Source organism: Manis pentadactyla, chromosome 10 (assembly GCF_030020395.1).
Source record: "Manis pentadactyla isolate mManPen7 chromosome 10, mManPen7.hap1, whole genome shotgun sequence".
Taxonomy (NCBI): Eukaryota; Metazoa; Chordata; class Mammalia; order Pholidota; family Manidae; genus Manis; species Manis pentadactyla.
This window is the reverse complement of record NC_080028.1, coordinates 108,607,663-108,629,956: the sequence shown is the minus strand read 5'-3', so window position 1 is coordinate 108,629,956 and position 22,294 is coordinate 108,607,663. Positions and strand designations below refer to the sequence as shown.

Genomic DNA, 22,294 nt, shown 5'->3' with positions numbered 1-22,294 from the left:
GTTAACAGGCTGCTCAGAGGGCTTCCTTGGTCTGGAGGACTGGCTTCCACACTGGGAAAAGGCAGGCAGAAGGAAGTTACACTCAGCAACTTAAAATACAACCTCACCATTCAAAAAGTTGCAGGTGCTAAGTTTACTCAGGTGCACTGCTACACGGAACAGAGGCCGCCCTTTGAAGTTACAGTCAGTCCTCATTATTTGCAGATACCATATTTGCATATTCACCTACTCAATAAGGTTTATTTGTAACCCAAGATCAAGTCTCACGGCACTTCCCTGGTCGTTCATGAACATATGCTGGGTGGCAAAAAACCTGAGTCACCGAAGCTCATGCTCCCACCTGACATCAAACAAGATGAGTTCTGCCTCCTTTAACGATCACACGGGGAACGAACGTGTCCTTTGGGTGGGCTACTTAGTGCCATCCTTGTGCTTTCTGTTAGTGATTCTGCTCTTGGACATGGCCCCCCAGCATAGTGTCAGGTGCTGTCTGCTGTTCCTAAGCACAAGAAGACTGTGATATTCATTATGTGGAAAATGTGTATGTTAGGTAACCTTTACTCAAAGCCTAAGTTATAGTGCTGTGGGCCATGAGTTCAATGTCAGTGAATCAACAAAACGTGTTAAATAAGATGTCTTTAAACAGGAATGGACAAAAACAAAGTTAGGCGTTAATCAGTTGACCAAAATGTGACCAGATGTTCACAGGGACTAACCCTGTATTTCTCCTAAGAGCGATGATTCGGTCTTCATGGTGACTTGCAAACAATGAAGATTGACTGTATGTTTACAAAGAAATTCCAACATGGAAAAATAATACTTAACATCTTTCATGAAAATAGTAGGGTCATATTATGGTTCCTACACACACACACAACTAGGAAGAAAAGGGCCAGACCATCAATGGAGCTTGGGGCTTGAGAATAATATTTTTTCATTTACTGTTGCATTTTCCAAATGTTCAAAAGTAAACAGCAAAAAGGACTGTAAGGTAAGCAGTGACTCCCACCCTAGGGCTCATTAAAAATGCAAACGTGACATATCCCTGGGACACCAAATTAAAACCATAAAGAGAAAGGAGGAGAAATTTATAAGAGCAACAGGGATCGTGGTGGCATCAGGGAGACCTGAGTGTCCGTCTCAGCCCTGCCACCTAATACACAATGACTTGGGGCAACTTGGTTTCCCTTTGAGATACTTTTATTTGAAAAAAGAAACAACCCACAGAGTGTTTGCTGCTGTATGCCAGACTAAGCACTTCACAAATATATGGTATCTAAGCGGCTTACATAGTGCACAATATTAAAATTGTTCAATATTATCACATATTAAAATCAAGCAAATAATTATAAAGGAGATACCCAGAGATGGCCCAAAAGTGTAAAAAGTAAAGTTGTAGGTAAGTCAAGTGTGACCAACACTGTTTCTCAAGCTCTGAGATCCTTGGCAACTTTGTACATTATGTGATATAAGACTACCCCAAACACGAACGTGAAGGAAAGCCTTGACTTTTAATCTCAGCAGGTGCCCCCCTAGCCTTAAGAGAGAATAAAACGCAGAACTGTGAATAGGACAATTCAATTCTTGGTTTCTGGCAACTTGGTTTCTGAATACTAACATACACCGAGAGTCTGTCTCTGGGAGAATGTGGTCCTCCGGCTCTGTCCCGTTCTCCAGGCTTCCGAGGGGGGCATCTCTGCACAGAGAGGAATCGCAGAGAAAAAGTCAAGTTTCTGTTTTCATCTCATTTTTCTCCATGAGACAAAGACACAGTACAGACATTGGCTTATCGGCTAAAGCAACTGATTTACAAATGTTTCTACATCTGCACACTGGGTTTTAATCTGCTGCCTGTTGCATTTTTTCAACCATAATCTCAGATTTGGCATCAGTCACTGAGAGGAGGGCCCATAACCCCACTTAACCTTTTTTTTTATCTCGATCCACCTGAATTCCTGCATGAAGTTCATATTTAGCACAAACCTGAGAGTCAGGAAATAGTAAGTCAGCTGTTAGACAAACTACTGCTGTAGTGGCTTGATATGGGCACAACGGGGCAGGCATGGTCTAGCCGCTGACAGTAGGCTCACGTCCAAACTGAGGGTCTGCTGCTTTCTAAAAGCCACTTGCCCTGCATTACGTGCCATTAACTGAGAAAGGATTCATAAGTGAGAAAAGATAAGTGAGGCCATAAATAATCTCCAGAAACAACAGGCAAAAGGCACTGAAGACTTCCACAAATGTATTAGCTGCTGTTCACATCTCTTTCCAGGAAAAAGTGCAACTTCATGCCCCTTGGTCTGGACGGTGACATGAAGGCCAGTGTCCCCCGGGACACAGGCTCACTGGAGAAGCTTCTGGCTCGCCGATGCCCAGTACAGAACGAGGCCTGCACCGCGGACAGGGGACGCAGAGCCGGAAGACGCGCCTCGCGGCCCTCAGCCCTCACGGCCTCCCCCACCCTCCCGTTTAACGCCTGGTTTCGTCCTGCCCAAGGCTCCCCAGCTCCTACAAGGCTGAACTGAGGGAACCCTAGGAAGAAAGGTTTCTCACCTTTTCTTCTGCCCGGCTGCCTCCATTAAGCTATTCCATCCACTCACTCCTGCCTCTTTTAAATAGTTCCAAAGGACTCTCCCCGGGGTGGCAGACGACAGGCCAAGCAAGCCCTCCTCCTGGAGCTCCTCTCCTGGCCTCCTAACATACTCTTCGCTCCCGCTCCACCCTCTTTTTCTCTGATTCCAGTACGAAGGCCCCCGAGGCACAGCCCCATGGCCTCTGCACCTTGGCAAACCCAGGGCTTGGCTCCAGTGCTCGCCTCTGTGCGGCTGACGTCTCTCAAGCCCTCACCGCAGCCGAGGGCCTCAGCCTCAGTCCTACTCCCACATCTCTGTCTGGTAGAAAGCTCCCCTGGGGTACCCTCTGGGGCCTCCCAACTGACCCTCACCTACAAAACCATTCCTGTAACCACTCCCGAGCTGCGACGTCAGAAGAGTGCCCACACCACCCCGCTGGCCATCACAGAGCTACGTGGTATCCATAACCTCCCAGTTCCACCCAATTATCTCCCACCCTGGCTCCCAAGCCGTTTCCACGGCTGCCCTAATTGAAGGCTCAGTACCTTCTCGGGGTCTGCTGCAGAGGTGCCCCCAGTTCCGTCTCACCCTCTCTAATCTAACTCACACAAGGCTGCCTGATTCTGCTTCCTGAAGCAAAGACGGGGACGCAACACACACAACGGAAACCCATGGCTGCATAGAGGCCACCACCCTCCAGCACCACAGACACTACACCCACTTGGCCCAAGTGGGCCTCCCTTGATAATGCACAACCATGGCCCAGGAAGCTGAAGCAGGCCTGAGGCACTGGGGCCACAGAGCAGTCGCAAAGACAGACCACCTCACTCATCCTCAGGGCCCCCTCTGAGGTGGGTGCGACTGTTATCTTAAACTAACAGATGGGCAGTAGGCCCTCATGCGTTTAAGTGACTTGTCCAAGACCACAGTGCCAATATGTGAGGATTTGAACCCCGCTCTGCCCCATAGCAGAGCTGAGCCCATAGTCTCATTCAGCTGATCTGAGATATGTGCTTTTCTATCGACATGTCCCTGGAGTTCCCACCTCCACTCATTTGTCCACAGTGTGTCTCCAACTGGACATCTCTTTTCCATCTGCCAGATGTCCACTCACTGCATGTCCCCACCCCCACCTACTGCATCAGTCCCCTCACCCACTCACCCACCCAGCAAACGCTTCCTGAGCCACCACTGTGGGCCTGACACTGGCCAGGATCGGGGTCACACTGGAATCAAAACAGACATGGTCCTGTCTTCATGGACCTCCAAGACTAGCAGTGGGGAAAGGCATTAGCAAGTAATTATACAAATATACAATTACAAACTAAGGTCAGAGCAGTGGAAAACTGGAAATACACAAGGTTTATGACCAACAAGGCCTGGCCTGCCTGCCAGGAGCCAGAGAAGCCTCTGTAAGACAGCGACCCTTGGGCCACGACCTGAAGGATGGGCAGAGGGGGAAGATGCAGGACAGGGGGCTGCAGTCTCGGTTCCAGAAGCTGCATGCAGGCTAGTGTGGCCGGAGACACCAAGCAAAGGGAAATGAGAAGAGGTGAGGCTGCGGGGTGGTCGGGAGCAGGGGTGGCCACAGTGAGGGTTCCGGGTTTTATCCCAAGTGGGGTGGAACAGTTTACGAAGGGTAATGATGCACTCTGATTCAAGTTCTTAAAAAACCACTCTGTTTGCTAAAAGAAGAAGGGACAGGGTAGCTACAGGGTTGAAGCAGAGAGAACTATTGATGGTTCTTCCCCATGCAAAACTCCAGGAGGGATTCGCCTTTGGGTCCCCAGAGCTGGCATGGTGCTAGTGCACAACAGGATCGCCCACGAATGGAGTAAACTGTGCGCCCTAGTGGCCCGTGAGCCACATCAGTGGGGCAGGAACACAATGCACGCCCTGCAACCACCACAGCATCTAAGAGTCCAAACAGTAAAACTACCCTGGGGGAGCAATCAGCCACTTCAGATGAGAGCAGCACTGTAGCAGCGGCTCCTCGGCCTCAGCCAGCTGACAGATGGGACCCTGGGAATCTGCAGAGACCCACCACAGGATGAGGAGAAGCCCCCGAATGATAGACCCGCCTGGAGGAGAAGGGGGTCAAGGTCACAGACGAACCAAAGCTAGCTTTCAGAAACTGACTGTGCATTTACTAACCCAACACTAAGCACAGGCCCCTCCACCAAGAGGCAAGCAGGAACAGTCACACATGCAGTAGGTAGAAACGGGTGCTTGTTCACCTCCTCCTGTTATTCTCAGCTGAGAGAAACTTTGGGGGACTGCCCTCCCTTGCAGCTTCACAACGATGCTAGTAAACATGTGTGGCTTCATTGTGAGTAAATGCAGGCACAGAGGAACTGATGTTTCCCTTCCTCCAACCTGCCTGTCAGGTCTCGTGTGATGCTGGAATGGGGTCTCCCTTCTGTGAGGCCCCCGAGCCCTAAAAATGTAGCTCTGAAGTACAGACCACTAAACTGCAGAGCCCCCTCCTCTAAGATTCAGACACCCCTTCTCTGCTGCGTTCTCCCTGCCAAGACCTAGCTACCCAAGCCACCCATCCTTCCCCACCAGGTGCTCCCCTCCCTCTTTATCCTCCTCTCTCGGTCTTTCTCCAAAAACCCACACAGATAGTGGTAGTAGAGGCACCAACGTCTTCCAAGATGATGGGAGCGCCTCCTAAGGGACGAGTCCTCTGTGTGCAAAGTCATCAGTACAGACACCCAATGGCTCCCAGGCCAGGATGGGGGAGAACAGGCTACTGCTGCTCAAGCAGGAGGGCGTCAGCCAAAGGGACCCTGGTCAGAAATGGAGTGAAACAAAAGGCGTCTGGGAGGGGAGTGCTGGCAGGGCCCAGGGCAGGCAGGCCAGCCCAGCGCCACCTGGCACACGTGCCTCCCCTGGAGACAGAGCACCAGGCCAGAAGGGAATCAACCCAACACGGCACTCCAGTCAGGTAACGGATTCCCCTCACTCGGATTCCAGTGTCTTCGTGTGGCCCTAGAACACGGTGCCTTCCCATCTGATGTTCCCACCCAGGCGGGTTTGCCCCTCAGGCTGACACAGGCTTCCAAAACACCTGGCAGCTTTGTTACTGTAGCAAATTGAAAAGCTGGCAGACCAGCTCACACACACCACCTCTGGTGCACACAACCAAGATAAGCTGGGACTGAGAGTCCCATCAGCAGTGACAAGATAGGGCTTCTGGGTGTGTGAGGCTGACAGACAGATGGGACCCTGGGAATCTGCCGGGGGCGCCTTCCTGCGATGACTCTGGAGGCCCGCCAGAGGCCACTTTCCCTGGTGACAGTGGAGAGCCCAGCGAGGGAGAGACAGTGCTGGGTTCGGTAAGGCTAACCCCAATGTGAACCACAAATAGCCATGTCCCAGGAGCAGCCAGCCAGCAGCCTCCAGGGACTACTAGTTTGGAAGAACCCAGTTAAGAAATGAAGGAGCCACTTGAAACAGAACAGGCCAACAAAAAAACACCCTCGGTCGGGGGTTGACACTAGGTGATTCAGCTGGAAGCCGTGAATAAACTCTGGGAATGTCAGGGGCCCTAAACACACCTCAGGACCACGTGCTGTCTGCAGCCCCGCCCCCTTCTCAGACATCCCGCGGCTTGCACACTGCCACTGAAGGGACGAGATAACCATCCCCGTCCTGGGCCGTCTGCACCAAGGCCGCCACCTGAGTGGAAGGAGGGGCCTGCAGACCCGAGCAGGGCCCACCAGATGGCGCCTCTGGGAGAGTCAGCCGGAACCCAGCACCTGCTGGCTGCTATGGAAGGCCGTGGCTGCGGCGAAGGTCTGCACCTCAGCCGAGTACAGGCAGCCTCGTGAGGGAGTGTGGGGTCTCAGAGTGACCTGGCCAGGTGAGGAGCCCCTCCACTCCAAGTTCCCAGCTCCCAAGCCCACGGGCGCCCACAAGATACCCTGTCATGTTGCACTGTGCCTCATCTCTTCCCACATTAACCTGGGGAACAGTGACCACACATCTGGGAGGAAGGGGACACAGTGATAACCACCACTGCCCCATGGGCTGTGGTCAGGGTGGGTGCGTGCACGCGGGCCACCTTACAGCCTTAGACCTACTTCGAGGGTTTGATGAGTGTTGGCTGTCACTCTCACCACCGACTGCACCTTCCAAAAGAGACGAGCCTATTAGATAACGCCACTCAGCCACCCTTCCCATCAGCCTCAGGTTCCACCAGGAATACTCACTGCTCTGAGAGGTCTCCCAGCCCAGCTCCTGCAACTGCCAGAGGGGGTCTGACCTGACCCCCACCGCAGACTGCTGCCTCTCCTTGTCCCCGCCCTGCCCCTCCGCTTGAGCTGGGTTGAGTGGGTTTCTGTTCCCCACACAGCAGCAAGAACAATAGTCCATCATCCGGTTCACAATGTCAACATCTTCCTGAGCAGTTGGTGGGCCCCCATCACTGACGGCTTCCTAAAACTGGCCCTGGGAAGATGAGCAGGGTGCCCACATAAAGAGGTGTCAGCACCAAGGCCTCACTCAGCCGGTGGTGCTGTGTGACAGTGTGCTGTGCAGTGCGACGGCCCACTCCACAGTGACATTCACCATACAGGCTACACTCGCACGCACCCTTGTGGGCGAGCTGGGCTCATCCACATCCCCACCACCACTCCCCACCCCAAACCTCGCTGCCCCTGTGACCTTCTCTAGCTAAAGAAAACAGTAAGGAACCACACAAAGCATACTCAATCCCATGGAATGGGACAGAAATGCTTACCCATCCAAAGGCAGGTTTCAAGCAAGCTAAGCCCTGATCCCCAGGCCCTATGCTGCAGAGAGTGCCAAGACTGTCACAGCTACGGGTTCTGTGACCTCCCTTCTCCTAAGAAGGAAAAACAATGGTCACCATTTGCGGTCATCTTGTACATGAATGACCACGTTCAACAAATCACTGGAGAGAAAAAAAAATAGGATTGGGCCTCCTGGGTGACTCACTCACAAGAGCATCTAACAACACCCAGGTTCAGCAGGAAGAGAAGCCAGATCCTCTGTCATCTCTAATCTCAACCAGCTTCCCTGCTCCCACTCCTACCTGCACAGGTAACCCAGACACTCCTGAGGCTCTTGGAGCCAAAGCTCATATGGGAGGAAAAGAGTAAGCAGGAAACACCCACCTGCAGGGCCTAGGAGCCCACTGCGCTGACCGGAAAGAGGACATCAATGTCGCCATGGGGCACCTGCAGCAGAGCCCAGGTGTGTATCTCGGAGAGGCAGGTGGGCCCATCCAGTGGCCTAAGATGAAAGAAGACAGCTGTGTGACAGGGGGGACAGCCCCTGAGGGCTCAGATCACCACGAGCATCTGCCGGCCTCCCACAAGTTGCCTCTTGGGAACTAACCAGGCCGTGACAGAGCTGAAAACAGAAGGAGACATGGGCCGGGAATAGAAGTGTAGTGTCAGGATTAAAGATGGCGGCGTGAGAGGTGAGACAGAGGCTTCTCCTAAAACCGCATATAATACGAAAACATAATTAATACAACTGATCCTGACAAAGCAACAGGAAAGGACTGCGCCAGCATGCACACACCTGGAGAAAACAGCAGACATCACAGAACAGGGTGACGTACCAAAGCTGAGGCCCGGCGGGACCCGAGCCCCTCCCCAACCCCAGCTCACGGCCGGAGGAAGAGAAACGGAGCAGGGAGGGAGTGGAAGGCCTGGGACTGCTGAATTCCTAGCTGCGGAGATCTGCGCTGGGAGCACAAACCTACATTTCATGGTGCTTTCATGAGACTCTCGTAACTAGGGAATTGGAAAACTAAGACAGGCAGAATTCCTGGAGAGACTGAGATTCCAGCCGCTTGTGGAAAGCAGGGATCCATATCCAGCTGCTCTGGGACCAAAGAAAGGTGGGCAGTCTGAGAGACTTCCTAACAAGGAAGCCCTAAGAGGAAGGCTGCTAAAGGGGCAAGGATTGCACAGAGCTTACTGCTCAGGAGAAAGGACAGGTAGACAAAATTGTCCAGGTGCACTCTGGCCAGAAGGCTGGGAGCTTTCACAATTTCCACGTACTCCAGCTCCCTGGCTGGCTACACAGCTCCAAGGACGCCCTCTGTGATAGGCAGCCTACTGAGCCTTTCTCCCGGCCAGCCCCATCTGGGTCGCAAACCGGCAAACCCTACCCTGGCGTTAGGCCAGCCAGAGGGAAGCTCTATCTACAGCAACTACAAATGCAAAGAATAGAGACTTACACCTGGGTGGTCGGCCCACTGGTTCAGGCAGTGGGGACAGGCACAGCAGCCATGAAGAAGGAAACAGCTCTTTCCTCCCTCCAGGCACCAATACCGCTCCCCTGCAACCACTGACATTGCTTCAGGGGCTGAGCAGCTCCAGAGAGTAGAGCTTCTGGACACTAGAGGGCGCCATATACAAATAAGAAACGCCAAAGGAACCTGGTTCAGAGTAAAATTAATATAACCCCTGAGAAAGAGAACACAGACCTCATAAATCTTCCTGAAAGGGAGTTCAAAATAAAAAACGTTAACATGCTAATGGAGGTACGGAAAGATATTCAAGAACTCAGGAATTAATTCTGGTCGGATATCCAATCTTTGAAGAGCACAATGAAAGGTATTAAAAGCAGATTGGATACGGTGGAGGAGACAATAAATGAAAAAGAAACTAGAGAAGAGAATACAAAAAATCTGAGGCACAGAGAGAAAAAAGAATCTCTAAGAATGAAAGAACATTGAGAGAACTGTGTGACCAAAACAAATGGACCAATATTTGCATGATAGGGGTACCAAAAGAAGAAGAGAGAAAGGGATAGAAAGTGTCTTTGAGGAGGTAGTTGCTGAAAACTTCCCCAATCTGGGGAAGGAGATAGTCTCTCAGGACATGGGGATCCACAGATCTCCCAACACAAGGGACCCAAGGAAGACAACACAAAGACACATAGTAATTAAAATGGCAAACATCAAGGATAAGGACAGACTATTAAAAGCAGCCAGAGAGAGAAATAAGATCACATACAAAGGAAAGCCCAACAGGCTAACATCAGACTTCTCAGCAGAAACCTTACAGGCAAGAAAGGAGTGGCATGATGCATTTAATGCAATGAAGCAGAAGGGTCTGGAACCAAGATTACTTTATCCAGCAAGATTATCATTTAAATTTGAAGGCGGGATTAAACAATTTCCAGATAAGCATCATCTGTGGTTCAGACCACAAAGGTATGAAACTTGTTGGAGAGAATTTACCTCCAACAATCTCTACAGTCTATTTTGGAGGGCCTGCTATAGATGGAAGTGTTCCTAAGGTTTAATAGCTGTCACCAGATTAAGAGCAAAATGTAACAGTGATGGTTAATTTTATGTGTCAAGTTGGCCAGGCCACAGTACCCAGGTATTTGATTAAAAGTTATTCTAGATATTTCTGTGAAGGTATTTTTTAGATGGGATTAACATTTTAAATCAGTAGATTGTGAGTAAAGCAGATCACCCTCCATATTTTGGGTGGGCTTCACCCAAGCAGTTGAAGGTCTCGATAGAAAAAGCCCGAGATCCCTCAGAGGAGAAGAAACCCTGCCATCGGACTGCTCTTGGACTCAAACTACAACTCCTCCCTAGGCTCCAGCCTGCCAGCCTAACCTGCAGATTTTGATTTGTCAAGCTTCAACAATCACATGAGCCAATTCCTTAAAATAAGTATCTCTAGATAGAGAGAAGTAGGGAGGGAGGGAGGCAGGTACATACATGTATACAGCAGTTCCATGCTTTTCCAGAGGGATCATTCCAAGATTCCCACTGGATGCCTAAAACAGCAGAGAATGGAACACTATCCAAGCCATATTTTTTTCCTAGACATATATGGCTATGACAAAGTTTAATTTATAAATCAGGCACGGTAAAAAAATCACTAATTTTAGTAATAAAATAGCAAAGTTATAACAATGTAGTGTAATAAAATTTGACTGTGGTCTCTCCTTTTCTCAAAACATCTTATTGTACTGTACTCACTGTTCTGATGATAATGTGAGATAATAAGATGCCTATGTGATGAAATGAAGTGACATAGGCACTATGACGTAGTGTTAGGCTACTACTGACCTGAAAAAACGTCAAGAAGACGATCATCTTCTTCGGGACTGTCAATGACTGTGGGTAACTGAAACCATGTATAAGGGGACGTACTGCACCTGTGCAGACATACACACATATCCTACTGGATCTGTTTCCCTGAGAACCTGACTAACACAGCAGGTGACAAGACCTGGATCTCAGGTATAAAACATTCATACCCCATGAGCTCAAGCAATGCTTTGGGACACTGCCCTAACAAACACTTCAGGAGTAGGAAAAAAACTTGTGCATGAAACGACTCATTTCCAAATGGCTGAAAATAAAAAAGCAAAAATCAAAACAAAAAAGCCAACAATTTAAACACTCAACAACGGGGGAACCTTTAGGAAATCATGACATACTGAACTGACTGAATGTCAACTAATCGATATTCACAATTATGTAAAATCATGGAAAATATTTGACAGTATAAGCTTTGGAGCACAACATAATTTACCCTTAATCCCAGCTTTTGGAATTGCTCTAACCAATCTGAGCTCTCTACAGAATCCTGTCCTTTCATCCATCAAGTGGAAGTGACTCCCACTAACCTCCCAGGGCAGCTCTAATAATTACGATAAAGTTAGCAAGTAGCTTGCCACGCCTGGCATATCATGGATGATCAATAATGTAGGTATCCATGTGAATGAGGACATAAGTAAAAATGAAAAACAAAAGCAGGCATAGTCTCATGAGAAGGAAAAAAAATCATACTAAAACATGAAGATGAAAAGCTGAGGGCTGGAGACATGCTGTCCCCCTTGACGAGACCAGGGGGTCTCAGCATCTTCACTTCACACTCTGGAAGTCGGCCATGATTAGGGTGGCACTGTTCACTGTAAAGCCTATATGAAGAGGTAACTAGCTTATCTGGCATGAAGATAAAACCAAGCACAGGAAATCTCACAAGAGCAGCATAACAGCAGCTGACCTGTGTCACCTTCCTCAACATACCAGGCCCAGTGCCAAAGGCCCCAGACACAGGAAGTAGCCCGTCAACTTGACAACTCCACAAAGCAGGTGCTGTTTCCCTCCCAGGTCTCTGATGAGGCCTGAAGCTCAGCAGGTGGAGTAACTTAGCCCACTTTGGCCAGCCTAAGCCACGTAGCAAGTAAATGAGAACCCAGCTTGTCTTGATTCCAAGATCCAAGCTCTTAACTATCCTTTCCTGCTTTGTGCCTTCCTGTGCATCCAGCCCCTCCCGCAGGTATAAACCTACTGCATGCCCAGTGCTAAAGCAGCAGGCACAGTGAATGAGCGCGGTTCACACCCTTATAGATAAACAGAGAAGTTACCAGCCCACAACTATTCTCTAGTATAACCCTGCCTTTCTCCTGAGCTCCCCTGGGTAGTGGAAAGTTAGAGATGTGAGGAAAACCCAAACAACGGAAACAAACGATGTATGTATAAAGCAAGAATTTCAAGGCATGCTTCTTGACACCATCTTTGGGGGAAGTGCCTTCAAATACACTACCCTTCCCCAGATCAGGAGAAGAGCAAGTGCACACTCCTTCCTCCTAAATGGAGATCTGAAAAATGAATGGTGCCCTAAGCACAAAAAAACTTGCGGCCTTATTTCACCCAATAGTGCAGAAAGAGAGAGCAATGAGTTAATGAATGTACCACCCCCTCTGCTAAAAGTGCCAGTGCAACGTACTCCTCAGGGGACTCCGAGTGGCCCGCACACTTCCTGCCCGACATGTGCCTGTACACATCGTCCTCGTTTTCGTCCACGTCCTCGTCATCGACGCTTTTCACATCGAGCTTCTGGTACCCAAACTCCCCGTTCAGAGACACAGAATCAATTTTCCATGAGTTGCTGCTCTGACTTCCGTTGGAATTTGGCCCAAAGGGGCTTTCAAAGGCTGACATGACATTGACCGAGGAGCGGTCAGAGTTCTCCTCCGAGCTCTCCCCTGCCCCAGGAATCTTTGAAAACCTCCCCAGAGTTCTGCTCATCTTCCTCGTCATCAGATGAGATGTTGGTCACCTTCTTTTTTTTCGTCCGCTCCTTTTTACATCTGGCATCTGGCAAAAGAAAGGATAAGACATAAGAAAAAGTAGGCAAGATAAAGACAGGATCAAACCATTTTTGCCTCTAGATTGTGGAAAGTCCTCTGTTATTCTACTGAAAAAATTAATTTAAGGTAAATTCATATTTTTTTGTAATCTTTGAGGTGGAACAAAATGGATGTTCTGATTTACACAAATACGATTTAAAAAAAATACATTAAAATTGTTCCTTCTAAGCAATACTTCTAAAACTTTGATTCAAAGGATGCTACCATTACAGAAATGATTTTCATTGTTCACTTTGAAAATACTCTCATGGCTGGCAGATGAGACCAAGAAAACCAGTTTGAGGGTGGAAATCAATTGTTCAATGGCTACAATTCCTCCTATTTCTACCCAATGCCCCTGACAATGGGACCTTCCTGCTCCTCCCTCACAGATGCTATTTCTCTACCCCCTTGAATGTGAGCTGGCTTAGTGTTCTGCTTTTACCAACAGAACGTGGCAGACATAATGCAGCGTGACAGTTCTACAGCCTAGGCATCGAGACGTGTTGTGCCCTCTTGGAATGCTACCCTGCAACTACCATGGAAGGAAGCTAGCCTAGTTTATTGAGGATGAGAGGCCATATACAGCCACCCCAGCCAACAGTGAACACTAATTCCAGAGACTTGAGTGGGGCCATCACAGACCTTCCAGCTTGGCCACCAGCTCAATGCAGCCCCAGAAGGGAGCCAAGTGAAACCAACAGAAGAACCATCCTGCCAACTCATTAAAAAATATTGAATTGCAGTTGTTTTAAGCCACTACCTTCTGGAGCTCTTTGTTACACAGCAAAGGCTAACTAAAACTGAAATCAAGATTGCTGTGGTAACCAGAACTTAGATGAGCCAGTTTATTCACCCATGTTAATCATCAAATATGGGTGTGAGATACTGTGAGCTGATTCAAAAGACTCCATTCCATCTAAACCAAGGTGTGATGTGGTGATGCTCCCCAAGTATCACACCCTGAGGCAATGTTCCCAAACAAAGCAGAGTCCCCAGAATGGATGGAAAGAACACATCTTTGGGTATACAAGTTTCAGGGTTTCTGCCATGCAAAGTCCACAACAGTCCTCAGTCTTAGGTCGTTCTCATGGGGTCTCTGCTGGAGAAGAAGGCAAGACAGATAAAGCCAGTATATACCAAACACTGCATGAGATTCTGCATTTTCACCATCAATAATTCCAGAGAGATGACCATGATTACTTCCTTGCTCAAGGGACTTGAGAATACTAGGACTAAGAACTTAACCCCAAATTTCCAATTTTGCTGCAAGAACATTCTGGGTGTCCCCGAAGGCTCATGGGTATTATAAACTTCTCTCAAAATTAATCTTAGTGGAATCAACTTTCTCTTGCCTCCTGGTGGCCTAGAGTCAAAGCTGCTCAACTGCTCCCTTCCCTGTAGCCTCCATTGAAATGTCATCCCTTAACAGCATGCATTTCCCATAGCTCCCTACGCTTGGCTTCCATCCCATTTGCCAGAAGGATAACAAATTATTTGTATCATTTGTCATTAAATGTCTACCCCCACCCATCCCAAAGGAAACTGTAGGCTAAATGCTAGTAATTGTCTTACTCAGCATGCAATAAATGAACAACAGAAGAATGGATGGGAATAAATGAAGAGCAGCCTCACCTGGCTTCATGTGACTACCCCACCCCGACCTTTACTTTGTTCATTTGAGCTGTTTGCTCTCCTACCTTATCATCACCACATTTCTGGAAGGCTCTCAGGTCCCTTCCAAACAAATTAAAGGCAAGACGAATAAACACAAACATGACCTGGACAGACAGGTGCATCAGATTTCATTCCCCTCGGCACTTTCAGATGCGAGTCGTGCCCACCTCGCCCCAGTCTGTCATCTTTTCACCCAACCCCCTCTGCTCTGCCTCACACACCCCTTCTCACTTACCGGCAGTCACATGCTTGGACACAACAGGCAGAGGGTCGGTCTCCTGCTCAGGTCTGATGAGGCTAGAGACTGCAGAGGAGGCCGTGATCTCCCTAAAAAGGCTGCTCACTCCTTGCGTGGATTCCTTCAGCAAGGAGGTCACATTCTGCGTTGACTCTTTCAGGAGGTCTGAGACAGTAGGAGCAAACTTACTCTGACCATTTAAGTCCTTGTTGTCAATGTTAATCGCAAAGAGTATAGAGTTCAAACCTGCCAGGAAAAGAGGAAAGTCTGGAGTGTCTGCTGTTGAAAACCCAGTTGTGACCCCAACACGATAAACAAGCTGCAGTTGGTACAGTACACGCTGATCTTAAATGTTAATAAAGACCTCCTGCAAAATCGGGGTCAGAAGACACCAGCCACCACAGATGTTGAATCTTTCCAAATTCTCTCCCTTTCTGTCAGGAAGACAAATGCAAATAAGTCAACCAAGGGGAGGATAAGTCGTAAGTTTGGGAGTCAGACTGCCTGGGGTGAATCCCAGCACTGCCACTTACTAGCTATGAGGCCTTGGTCAAGCCATTCATAACCTCCCTGAGCTTTCGTTTCCTTACCTGTGAAATGGAGACAACGATATCTCTTTCACAGGGTAACTATTAAGGATCATCACCCACAAAAAACACTCGGCTCAGAGGCAATCAAAAACTGTGTGCCAATATCATTATTACTATCATTATTATTACTTTACATAAAAACTTGAACTGGTATCCCATAGCCCACAGAAGGAATCATGGTCACCCCCTGACTTTTCCTCTTCAGTGGACAAAACTAACATAACTTTCAATGTTTGGGACTTGGCAAAAACTTTCAGGAGAACAAAAAAAGAGGAGGCAACAAAGGATTTGGAAAAAAGAAGCAGGTTACCCACTTGTGTCGGGTTCATCCTTTGATAAGGCAATTTAACAATTCACCAGCTGACATCAGTCCAGGGTCTCCACATTGGCAAATTACGTACATGACTCCATATCACACGGCCCCATTACAGGGACTGCTATGCTACCGGATCCCCACCTTCCCCGTGCACAGGAGGAAAGTAAAGGTAACAAAGGTGATGGGTCTGCACCAGCCAGTAAGGGATAGAGCCAGGCTTCAAAGGCAGGTCTCCCACCTCCAATTCCCCAGATCTTTATATTACACTTGCAAAGCCACAGCCCAAAACCCCTCGATCCCATGCTCTCCCTGCCAGACTATCAATTCTAGAGAAATGGACTCAATGCTCAGTACGCTAAAGGAATTACAGTGGCAAGTGACTCATGAAGTTGGTCAGGGATGGGGAAAACCACAGCATCCCTTGGAGTTATAAATTCACTCCCAGGCAGCCTCTGCTCACCAAGCCTCACAGGGCCCATCACCCCTTGCCTTGGCCAGGCTTACCAGCTGCCATGGTAGGAAGCATGCTAGATCTTTCTTCATCCATCACAAAAGACCAGTCTTCCTAAAAAGTGCTGCAAATTGAAAGAGAAAGGGAAAAAGCTCTGAATAGTGGTTCTCTGCATCCATTAGCCAGACAATCCCATTAGATGGCTCCCTGGAAAATGCATGCCTGGTCATCCCAGAGTGGGTATATGAGGTGGCTGCTGGACTGAAGCTTCCTTTATAAACAAAGGGTTGAACACATATCCTACGACTTCCTCACTGGTCCCCTGAGATCTCTAGGGTCCCCCGAGCTTCAGAGTGCTGAAATAGGCATGAGATGTAAACATGATAGTTCTGAAGCAGCAAAGGAGAAGGGGACAAACAGAGGGGTGACTTGCACTCAAGCAGTGTCTCCATGAGATGGAAAGACCCCTCACTGGGCTAACACAAGGAGAGACAATTTCAGAACGAAATTAGAGTTCCATGGCTCCATCAGCCAGGGCACCAGTATGTAACATCTGCTTGGGCTGCAGACCCAAAAGTCCAAGTCATCCCTCACAAGGCCTGTGAAGCTAAAAAGAACCCCACAAATCCAAATGGCAGTGTGTATGTGTGAGGTGGGTGGGGGTGCTCAGAGAGGCCTACAGGGTCTGTCCAAGGTCATCTGGCAATAAATGGTACAGCCGGGGCTCAAAGCAGGTCTCCCAGTGCAATTCCCCAGCTCTCTTTCCAAACCCCTGCTAAGTAATATCAAGCAAATACCCTCAACCCCTGACTTCCTTCCCTGCCAGGCCCGAGAACTCTAAGTTAATGGAGTGAAAGCTCAGTTTCACTAAAGCACCGTCAGGGATGAGTGACCTGCAACTCAGCAGCAACTGGACACGTTAGCTGCTCTGGTGACTGAATACAACTAACAAAAAGAGAACAGAGATGCGTCACTTTCAATAGTCACCCAGCAGAATATCAGTGGAAGCCCAAACTACACTTTGCAACCATACCTCTGATTTCCAAAATTGTAATTCTTTAAAAATCTGAGCCAGTTTTCATGCATGTCAATTAATCTGGTTTTCCCACACTGAGTTGGGTAAGTGGCTAGTGATTCAGGTAAGATCAAGTGTGATCCTTAACAGCTGGATTCACTTCAATTGTTCATAGTTAAAGGCTGCCTTGAGAGTGAGTGTACAACTTTGAACTACTTGCAAATGATCTGCTGGGAAGAGCTTCAAGAAAATTTATTGTTAAGAAACGTGAGTATGTTCTCCATAACTAAAGCTGGTTAATGCTTACACACAGACATTCACAGCCTCCCGCCTCAGACCCCAAGCAGCACACAAGTACAGCCAGTGCCAGTCATCCTGGCCCCCATCCGTCCCATTTCAGACCCACAATCTGGGCACACAACTGGACGAGGAGCCACAGGCAACATCCGCGGGAGAACTTCGAGGGTATTTGTAAGAGCCTTAGTGTGCCCTTCCAGAATGCCTAATGAGTGACTGGTATCATTCCTGGATGACCACAAGCAGCAGAAGAAACACAAGAGGAAACTTGAGCAGGAAACACACAGCAACATATGACATCACAGGAATGCACCATGGCACTAATGAAGCACCAGATTACTTAATTATATGAAATTTCAAAGTTGAGGATCTGGGCACTGCTGATGCGGAAGTTACTCAAGGGACCAGGACAGGGTCGAGTACTGTCCCTCTGGTGACACAAAATGACATGTCTTGTCCACCATTCTCAGAAGGAAAATAACAGAGACAGAGACAAAGACAGAGATATCATAAACATCATGAATACAGGAAAAAAGAGAATAGTCAGGCATTTCTGACGGGAATGTGGCCGGCCGCACTATGGTTGATGCATATTCAGTGCTTCAGCCACATCGCTGGGGGCAGCCATACTCCCCAAAGCTGAGCGTGCCTTTGGCCATGTGACTTGCTGCCAATTAAATGTGAGTGAAAGTGAAGTAACCCTGCAGGCAAAAGCTTAAAAAGTCAGCGCTTTGTTCAACCACATTCCCTATTCCTGCCTTGGCAATTGTGAAAGCATTTACAGAAACTGAGCCTCCAGTCAGCCTGGGTCCCTGAGATGAGAAACCCCTACACAGCCATGACAGACTTGCAGCAGGGAGAGGAAATGCATGTGGCTATCTCAGCCACTGGGAGTTTCGTGATGTTTGTTATGGCAGCGTGGCCTGCCCTATACTAAGTGACAGAGTGAACTTTTTGTTTATGAGCAAGAAAAAAAGAAAACATAATAGAATTCATTCTTCTGAAATGACAAATGACTTCTCTCCCCAACATAAAACTTCTATATTTTTTTCAGTCAGTTTGGGATGGAGTAACTTCAAAAATCCAGAAGTTGTAAAGAACCCAGCACACATGGAAAGACCAAATATGAAACCGAGTCCTAAATACCCCACATCTAAAGAGAAAGAAGCTCTGAATCTGAAAGAAGCCCAAACTAAAAGCTCACTGTGTCCTAAGACAGCCAACTTCTGCACACCTGTGGCTTTACCAGTAACAGCGTCAAGCATGCTCGCTACACACAGGAGCCATGCTGAACCCTTTACAGGCAGTTCCAGTTACCCTCCCAGCAAATGCCTCATAGCACAGCTGAACGACTGGGGCTCTTGAAGGGGAACCCACTTGCCCCACAGGGAGGGACTAGGATGCAAACCTAGGCAGGCTGACTGCAAGTTGCACGACTCTAACCCCTTGGCTACACGCCCTCCCAGCCCCACATCGGGTACCTGAGCCTGCCGCGGTCGGCCAGGAGCATGTGCAGGTAGCGCTCCAGCGATTGTTTGTTGAGGGCGCAGCACAGCCAGGCCCAGCCACGGCCCACGTCGGAGGTGATGTGGCGCAGGGAGCAGAAGCGCTGCAATTCGTGCTTGTTGAGGACCTCCTTCACGTAGAACCAGAACACCGGCTCTGCGGAGACAGTGGACAGGCTGTGGCTCACCAACAGAGACGGACAACGCACTGGGGTAATGGTCTCTGGGCAGTTTTGAGGATTTTTTTTTTCTTTAGTTTTGAGGATTTTAAGAGTTACTTCCTTAACACAGAAAAGGAAGACACCAGAGAGTATGCCAAACATAATAATGACCCCCCAATCTACTATCTAGGGATGACCACTGTCCCTAGAAAATGAAAATACATTGTCAAGTATTCCTTCCAGTCTTTTCTCCTGTACTTTTCTGTTTTATACAAAACTGACATCTGCAATAGGCTGAATCATGGCCCCCAAATATAATCACATCCTAATCCCTGGAACCTGTGAATGTTAACTTACATGGCAAAAGGGACTTTGTGGAGGTGATTAAATTGAGGGTCTTGAGAAAGGGAGGTTATGCTGGGTAGTCACTGTGGACCCACTGTAATCTCCAGTCTTTAAAAGAGGGAGGCAGAGGGGGATCTGAGGTATAAGAGGACAAGGCAACACGGCCGAGGAGGCCAAGAGGGGGATGATGGGGCCACAGCCAAGGAATCCCAGAAGCCACCAGAAGTCAGAGGAGGCAAGAAGAGATTCTGCTCTAGGGCTTCCAGAAAGAAGCAGCCCTGCCATCATTGTCGTAACTTTAGCCTAGCGTGACTGACTGTGGACTTCTGCCCTCCCTAACTGTGAGAAAATTAGTTCACGTGGCTTTAGGCCTCGAAGCGTGTGGTTTGTTAGACAGTCATCAGAATTTCATATGCCATCATAGTGAGGGTATGTGTGTGTGATGTACATATATATATATATATATATACACACATACATATATATATAGTTTTGTATCCTGGTTTATTTCTTATCTAGATCATAAACATTTTTCCTGTAATATTCAAAGACCTTTGAAAACATGATTTTTGATGGTTTTCCAGTTAAATATAATTTATTTCTCTACTGCTGGGAACATGATATATTGCCAGTTTTCACTATATACTGCTTTGAACATCTGTATATAACTAATTGTTCTCATTCCTAGCTCCCCAGGAGAGACTGCCATAGATCTGAGAATAGGAAGAGACTTAAGGCTTTAGGGAAAGCTAAGTAAGTTTGTCTTTATCCACAGAACAGTCATTCTATCTTCTCACATCCCACCTGTTGATTCACACACATTTCTTAGTCATAATTCTTGTGCATATCTAATTTTGTGATCAATTTTCTTTACTTAACATTGGCTCATCAACACTTTTTCATGCTATTTTTCATGTTATTTTTCATAATAATAACACCAAAAGCAACAGCCACTACTATTTATTGAGCATTAACTACATACCAGCCATTGCACTGAACACTTTACACCTGACCCCAGTTCTCACAACCCCCAAGGCTGTCTCCATCTCAAAGGCAAAGTCCGAGGCCTAGACAAGTGAAGTGACTCGTGCAGTGATGCACAGTCAGCAAGTGGCCCAGCAGAAGAGGCTGGAGACAGCTGACTGCAAACTGCTACCTCACGCTGCCCTCCCACACACAAGGGAAGGAAGGCTCTGCTTCCTTTGAAATTATCATGTTCACAACTGCTTACTACCCCAAGAGAGAATATGCTGAGTCTCTGCGGCCAGATGGGGACTCTAATCCAGGAGCTAAACAGGCTCATAGACCCCTCTGAAAATATGAAAAGATCTTTGGTCTTCCTTCCAGAAGGATACAAATACACACATCTCCACAAACCAAACACCAGCTCAACAAAAGCTCATGCTGATATTTCAGTTCAGTTATATCAGCAGAGACTGCATTCTTCCTAGGAGCCACGATCTGGGCAAGGGTGTGGGCTGCCAAGGAGGGACAAGAAGGACACGTCCCTAACAAGCATCCCATCTAGCAGACAGGATGACAGGTGGGGGAGGTCAGGCAAGGAATGACCCTGGGCAGGTCACTCAACCATGCTAAGCTTCAATTCCTCCTCCTTAAAATAAGCCCCCAAGTAAAGAAACACCTGGGTTTGGAGGTCCATGGAGAACAGGAGGTAAAATACTGAGCACAAGGCCCAGCCCATGACGACCAACCACCATGTGTTTAATAATTACTTTCTTATACGAGAGCATTTGTGTCATTTCCTCTTTTCCCATTTCTGTTAACAGCATCTAAATGTATATGCATATGAGCATACACACCTGCAGGTCAAGCCAACCTCTAGGATCATTTCAAATAAACATCTCAAGAGGGACTGGAAACAGCACCAACAGGGCAGTTCACACAGGACTGCCATCTCTGTCAGTCCCCAAATGACACACTAATCCCCTCCCCAAACCCATAAGATCAGCACACACCGTACAAGAGTGTTACTGCCTTGGTTCCACTGGAAGCCTCTCTCAGAAACCAGGGCAGGGGACCTGGGTTATTCAATACCTTGTTCTGAAACACATCAACCAGTGTGTAAATCCATTTGTAACTCCATCACAACCCAAATCAAGTGACTCCCACCTGCATCCTGCCTTTCCTGAGGACTGCAGTGACCTCCCTCTGACCTTGAACACACATGAAACACTTAGAGGTGTGTTTTCACCTTTCAATTTTGCAAGTTGCCTACTGCTACAGAATCCTTCTAAAGCTTGCCAGAGCGATGCTGACGATGATAAGGATGATCCCAGGGGGGCTCCGCTTCCACTGCCAGAATTAATGTGGCCAATTTAAAGTGCAGCTCACCTGCCACTTAACACTTGCAGTGTCCATACTTTAATTTGGAAATACATACCAATCTCTCACTGCTTTGAAACAAGAGGCTAATTCCAAAAGTGGGCAAGGGCTTCTTCTTCTCTGGACTCCTGAAAGGCATCTGCCAACAAGAACAAGATCCAGGAAGGGAGTGTTGAAGCGAGCTACCGGGAGTCACTTGTTAATAGAGGGTGACCGATAGACAGCACAGGGCCTTTGGTAAGGTTCCTAACAGGCTCAACTTTAATCGAGGTCAATAATGCAAGAATTCATACATTGGAGGCCAAAGAGGACAAAAACTCGGGCTCAAAGATCAGTTTCGGCATTGTGTGACCTTGGGTAACTTATTTTGCCCTTCATTTTCCTCATCTGTAAAATGCTGTCTGGTATAAAGGGAAAAACAGGAAAATAGAGCTTACATGGAAAGTGCTTAGTGCCAAGGACCCCAGTAGGCAAGCAGCATCCCGCCCGTCTTCGGGAACCAAAGGGGAACCATGCTCCTTGGGAAACTGCCTTCAGCACTATCAATCTCTCCTTCCCACGGGGATGGGCAGGCAGGCAACTCAGGCTGGGCAATGACCTGGCCACAGCAGGGTGTGCGCCATGCCTGGCCTCC

At 48.1% G+C, this 22,294-nt stretch overlaps 1 pseudogene; it reads right to left on the bottom strand.

Moving 5' to 3' along the window:
* LOC130685049 (sorting nexin-29-like) overlaps window positions 1–22,294 on the bottom strand; it is a 116,380-nt pseudogene that overhangs the window by 53,747 nt on the left and 40,339 nt on the right.